Genomic DNA, 6000 nt, shown 5'->3' on the forward strand with positions numbered 1-6000 from the left:
CACTCTCCAGTTAGGTTACACTCTCCAGGTCGGTTACACTCTCCAGGTCGGTTACACTCTCCAGTTAAGTTCCACTCTCCAGGTAGGTTACACTCTCCAGTTAGGTTACACTCTCCAGTTAGGTTACACAATTTTCAGTCAGGTTACACTCTCCAGGTCGGTTACACTCTCCAGTTTGGTTACACTCTCCAGGTAGGTTACACTCTTCAGTTAGGTTACACTCTCCAGTTAGGTTACACTCTCCAGTTAGGTTACATTCTCCAGGTCGGTTACACTCTCCAGTTAGGTTCCACTCTCCAGGTAGGTTACACTCTCCAGGTAGGTTACACTCTCCAGGTAGGTTACACTCTCCAGGTCGGTTACACTCTCCAGTTTGGTTACACTCTCCAGGTAGGTTACAGTCTCCAGTTAGGTTACACAATTTTCAGTTAGGTTACACTCTCCAGGTAGGTTACAGTCTCCAGTTAGGTTACACAATTTTCAGTTAGGTTACACTCTCCAGGTCAGTTACACTCTCCAGTTTGGTTACACTCTCCAGGTAGGTTACAGTCTCCAGGTAGGTTACACAATTTTCAGTTAGGTTACACTCTCCAGGTCGGTTACACTCTCCAGGTCGGTTACACTCTCCAGGTCGGTTACACTCTCCAGTTAGCTTACACTCTCCAGTTAGCTTACACTCTCCAGTTAGGTTACACTCTCCAGGTAGGTTACACTCTCCAGGTAGGTTACACTCTCCAGGTAGGTTACACTCTCCAGGTCAGTTACACTCTCCAGTTAGGTTACACTCTTCAGTTAGGTTACACTCTCCAGGTAGGTTACACTCTCCAGTTTGGTTACACTCTCCAGTTAGGTTAAACTCTCCAGGTAGGTTACACTCTCCAGGTAGGTTACACTCTCCAGGTAGGTTACACTCTCCAGGTAGGTTACACTCTCCAGTTAGGTTACACTCTCCAGTTAGGTTACACTCTCCAGGTCGGTTACACTCTCCAGTTTGGTTACACTCTCCAGTTTGGTTACACTCTCCAGGTAGGTTACACTCTCCAGGTAGGTTACACTCTCCAGTTAGGTTACACTCTCCAGTTAGGTTACACTCTCCAGGTCGGTTACACTCTCCAGTTAAGTTCCACTCTCCAGGTAGGTTACACTCTCCAGTTAGGTTACACTCTCCAGTTAGGTTACACAATTTTCAGTCAGGTTACACTCTCCAGGTCGGTTACACTCTCCAGTTTGGTTACACTCTCCAGGTAGGTTACACTCTTCAGTTAGGTTACACTCTCCAGTTAGGTTACACTCTCCAGTTAGGTTACACTCTCCAGGTCGGTTACACTCTCCAGTTAGGTTCCACTCTGCAGGTAGGTTACACTCTCCAGGTAGGTTACACTCTCCAGGTAGGTTATACTCTCCAGGTCGGTTACACTCTCCAGTTTGGTTACACTCTCCAGGTAGGTTACAGTCTCCAGTTAGGTTACACAATTTTCAGTTAGGTTACACTCTCCAGGTAGGTTACAGTCTCCAGTTAGGTTACACAATTTTCAGTTAGGTTACACTCTCCAGGTCAGTTACACTCTCCAGTTTGGTTACACTCTCCAGGTAGGTTACAGTCTCCAGTTAGGTTACACAATTTTCAGTTAGGTTACACTCTCCAGGTCGGTTACACTCTCCAGGTCGGTTACACTCTCCAGGTCGGTTACACTCTCCAGTTAGCTTACACTCTCCAGTTAGGTTACACTCTCCAGGTAGGTTACACTCTCCAGGTAGGTTACACTCTCCAGGTAGGTTACACTCTCCAGGTCAGTTACACTCTCCAGTTAGGTTACACTCTTCAGTTAGGTTACACTCTCCAGGTAGGTTACACTCTCCAGGTCGGTTACACTCTCCAGGTAGGTTACACTCTCCAGGTCGGTTACACTCTCCAGGTCGGTTACACTCTCCAGGTCGGTTACACTCTCCAGTTAGATTACAGTTAGGTTACACTCTCCAGGTCGGTTACACTCTCCAGTTAGGTTACACTCTCCAGTTAGGTTACACGCTCCAGGTCAGTTATACTCTCCAGTTAGGTTACACTCTCCAGTTAGGTTACACTCTCCAGTTAGGTTACACTCCCCAGTTAGGTTACACTCTTCAGTTTGGTTACACTCTCCAGTTAGGTTACACTCTCCAGTTAGGTTACACTCTCCCGTTAGGTTACACTCTCCCGTTAGGTTACAGTTTGGTTACAATTAGGTTACAGTCTCCAATTAGGTTACACTCTCCAGTTAGGTTACACTCTCCAGTTAGGCTACACTCTCCAGTTAGGCTACACTCTCCAGTTAGGTTACACTCTCCAGTTAGGTTACACTCTCCAGGTAGGTTACACTCTCCAGGTAGGTTACACTCTTCAGTTAGGTTACACTCTCCAGTTAGGTTACACTCTCCAGTTAGGTTACACTCTCCAGGTAGGTTACACTCTCCAGGTAGGTTACACTCTCCAGGTAGGTTACACTCTTCAGTTAGGTTACACTCTCCAGTTAGGTTACACTCTCCAGTTAGGTTACACTCTCCAGTTAGGTTACACTCTCCAGGTAGGTTACACTCTCCAGTTAGGTTACACTCTCCAGGTAGGTTACACTCTCCAGGTAGGTTACACTCTTCAGTTAGGTTACAGTCTCCAGTTAGGTTACCCTCTTCAGTTAGGTTACACTCTCCCGTTAGGTTACACTCTCCCGTTAGGTTACAGTTTGGTTACAATTAGGTTACAGTCTCCAGTTAGGTTACACTCTCCAGTTAGGTTTCAGTTAGGTTCCACTCTCCAGGTCGGTTACACTCTCCAGGTCGGTTACACTCTCCAGGTAGGTTACACTCTCCATGTAGGTTACACTCTCCAGGTCGGTTACACTCTCCAGTTAGGTTACACTCTCCAGGTAGGTTACACTCTCCAGGTCGGTTACACTCTCCAGTTAGGTTACACTCTCCAGTTCGGTTACACTCTCCAGGTCGGTTACACTCTCCAGTTAGGTTACACTCTCCAGGTAGGTTACACTCTCCAGGTCGGTTACACTCTCCAGGTTGGTTACACTCTCCAGGTAGGTTACACTCTCCAGATAGGTTACACTCTCCAGGTCGGTTACACTCTCTAGGTCGGTTACACTCTCCAGTTAGGTTACAGTTTGGTTACACTCTCCAGGTCGGTTACACTCTCCAGTTAGGTTTCACTCTCCAGTTAGGTTACACTCCCCAGTTAGGTTACACTCCCCAGTTAGGTTTCACTCTCCAGTTAGGTTACACTCTCCAGTTAGGTTACACTCTCCAGGTAGGTTACACTCTCCAGGTTGGTTACACTCTCCAGGTCGGTTACACTCTCCAGGTAGGTTACACTCTCCAGGTTGGTTACACTCTCCAGGTTGGTTACACTCTCCAGGTCGGTTACACTCTCCAGTTAGGCTACACTCTCCAGGTCGGCTACACTCTCATAGGAAGTTCAAGGTGTTGGGCAAAGTACTTGGGGAGAGGGGGGGGGGTTTCACCCTGATGCCTGCCTCAAGTCCACACCTCCACAATGCCCTGCCTGTTGCATTTCCTTCTAATTATTGCAAATTTAGACATCCGAAGGAGAGAGGTGTATTGAAACAGATTATCATCTCTCTCAGACACACACATTATAGAGTTAACGAAAATGTCCCTACATTTCTCGGGTATAATATTACTAGATTATGATTAGATAAGACACGTCTAGTCACGAATATTAAACAGACTCCAAAATGTAGCAATAAGCGTCACACACCCACTGGAAAGTTTAGGCCTAACCTGCAATTACACAAATGAGTCATAAATGTTTCAAGTGCATGTTCTATTTCATCTGATTGAAAATATAAAAATGTATCAATCATAAATGTCAACATGTGAGCCTCGTCATTTGGTTTTCTCTGCATGAATGACAACACTGGGGCACTGAGGCGCTTGATCAATGCCAAGTTAGTTGTTCCACTTCGCACCGCAAAGCCTGATGGTTTAAATCAAGGAGGAAAGAAGACTAGTAAAGCCTTAGGTTACAGGACTGGTTTTCTGTGGACACGCCCAAAACAAACACATCCAATTGTCAAATTTAGCCTAAACGGTGTCAGTTCCCAAAATAGACTTTCATTTAAAACACTTAGCCACCTGGATGTTTTAAATTAAATCTCTGCACATGTTTTTTCTCAATGAAATGTAGGCTAAATTACTTTATAATTACCCTATAATGCCTTGCAATTCCCCGGTTAATCGTAATCCTCTCATGGTTATTTCCATTTTTTTCCTGCAAGAAAATCCCTAAAAACAAAACCATATGCTACTTACAGTGCGTTATAATGCGATATCCAACTTTACAAAGTTATTGCCAAAACGTATTTTACAAATCCTTATTTATTGTTGTAAACTTCAATGAAAAACGTATTGTTTTATTTCGTTCTCTGTTGCTTGCCTCCTCACTCAAGCCAATGCATTGTGCTGCTCCGCAGTTTCAAGTGTTCTCCTCTGCTCCGCTCAATTTGCAGGAAAACTTTCCCAGCGCTGAAGCAACGCGCATGCCCGCCGCGTCGTCCTTGATTTGCCCAGGGACACGTTTATCTGGACGCAACGTTTTGGAACATTCAGATATAAATATGTTAAGTAGAACAAACATGCCACTCTGACATGTAGAATAAGGAATCACGTCGCCTCTATTCATGCATTTCTATCTGCAAGTTTTGACGACGTTTGGCCACTGAACGTGGTTCCTGATCTTTTTGCGTTGTTTCCGCCCAACTTTGCCATGTGATGGACAAACAGGTACTTCATTGACCATTCCAGTGGAGGCGACTGCATACCTGGGCACATTTATAATACCCTGGGCACATTTATAATACCCTGGGCACATTTATAATACCCTGGGCACATTTATAATACCCTGGGAACATTTAGAATACCCTGGGAACATTTAGAATACCCTGGGAACATTTAGAATACCCTGGGAACATTTATAACGGGTTTACACACTCATTCACACATAATTGTGAGTAAAAAAGTGTACCCATGAAAATGATATAGAAAGTGCCATTAGAATATACTGTATAGATATAGTTGCGGCCAAATATATTGGCACCCTTGCAATTTTCTTAAATAATTCCCTATTTCTTCACACCTTGTTAATTTATTTAATGTAATGTAATGAGAGAGGGAGAGAGAGAGAGTAATGAGAGAGGGAGAGAGAGAGAGTAATGAGAGAGAGAGAGAGAGAGTAATGAGAGAGGGAGAGAGAGAGAGTAATGAGAGAGAGAGAGAGAGTAATGAGAGAGGGAGAGAGAGAGAGTAATGAGAGAGGGAGAGTAATGAGAGAGAGAGAGAGAGAGAGTAATGAGAGAGGGAGAGAGAGAGAGTAATGAGAGAGAGAGAGAGAGAGAGTAATGAGAGAGGGAGAGAGAGAGAGTAATGAGAGAGGGAGAGTAATGAGAGAGAGAGAGAGAGAGAGAGAGTAATGAGAGCGGGAGAGTAATGAGAGAGAGAGAGAGAGTAATGAGAGAGGGAGAGAGAGAGAGTAATGAGAGAGGGAGATAGAGAGAGTAATGGGAGAGAGAGAGAGAGTAATGAGAGAGGGAGAGAGAGATAGAGATTAATGAGAGAGGGAGAGAGAGAGTAATGAGAGAGGGAGAGAGAGAGAGAGTAATGAGAGAGAGTAATGAGAGAGGAGAGAGTAATGAGAGAGGGAGAGAGAGTAATGAGAGAGGGAGAGAGAGAGAGTAATGAGAGAGGGAGAGAGAGAGAGAGAGAGACTAATGAGAGAGGGAGAGAGAGAGAGAGAGAGAGTAATGAGAGAGAGAGAGAGAGAGAGAGAGAGGGAGAGTAATGAGAGAGGGAGAGAGAGAGAGAGAGTAATGAGAGAGAGGGAGAGTAATGAGAGAGGGAGAGAGAGAGAGTAATGAGAGAGAGAGAGAGAGAGAGAGAGAGAGAGGGGGGGGGAGAGAGAGGGAGAGGAATTAAAGTGAGTGTGTGAAGGGATAAAGCCTG

General features: G+C 45.0%; 1 protein-coding gene across 2 annotated transcripts in view; it reads right to left on the reverse strand.

Annotated features, from left to right (window-relative positions):
* LOC110489150 (FH2 domain-containing protein 1) overlaps positions 1-4527 on the reverse strand; it is a 33643-nt gene extending 29116 nt beyond the window's left edge. The window contains exon 1 of one of the 2 annotated variants that reach the window (XM_036943334.1): positions 4315-4527. The gene's annotated coding sequence lies outside the window, so the exon portion shown is untranslated. Of the gene's footprint in view, positions 1-4210 lie in introns of both variants that reach the window. The other variant, XM_036943335.1, reaches the window with a different exon arrangement.
* Between the last annotated feature and the right edge of the window lie 1473 nt (positions 4528-6000).

This window comes from Oncorhynchus mykiss, chromosome 14, assembly GCF_013265735.2.
Source record: "Oncorhynchus mykiss isolate Arlee chromosome 14, USDA_OmykA_1.1, whole genome shotgun sequence".
Taxonomy (NCBI): domain Eukaryota; kingdom Metazoa; phylum Chordata; class Actinopteri; order Salmoniformes; family Salmonidae; genus Oncorhynchus; species Oncorhynchus mykiss.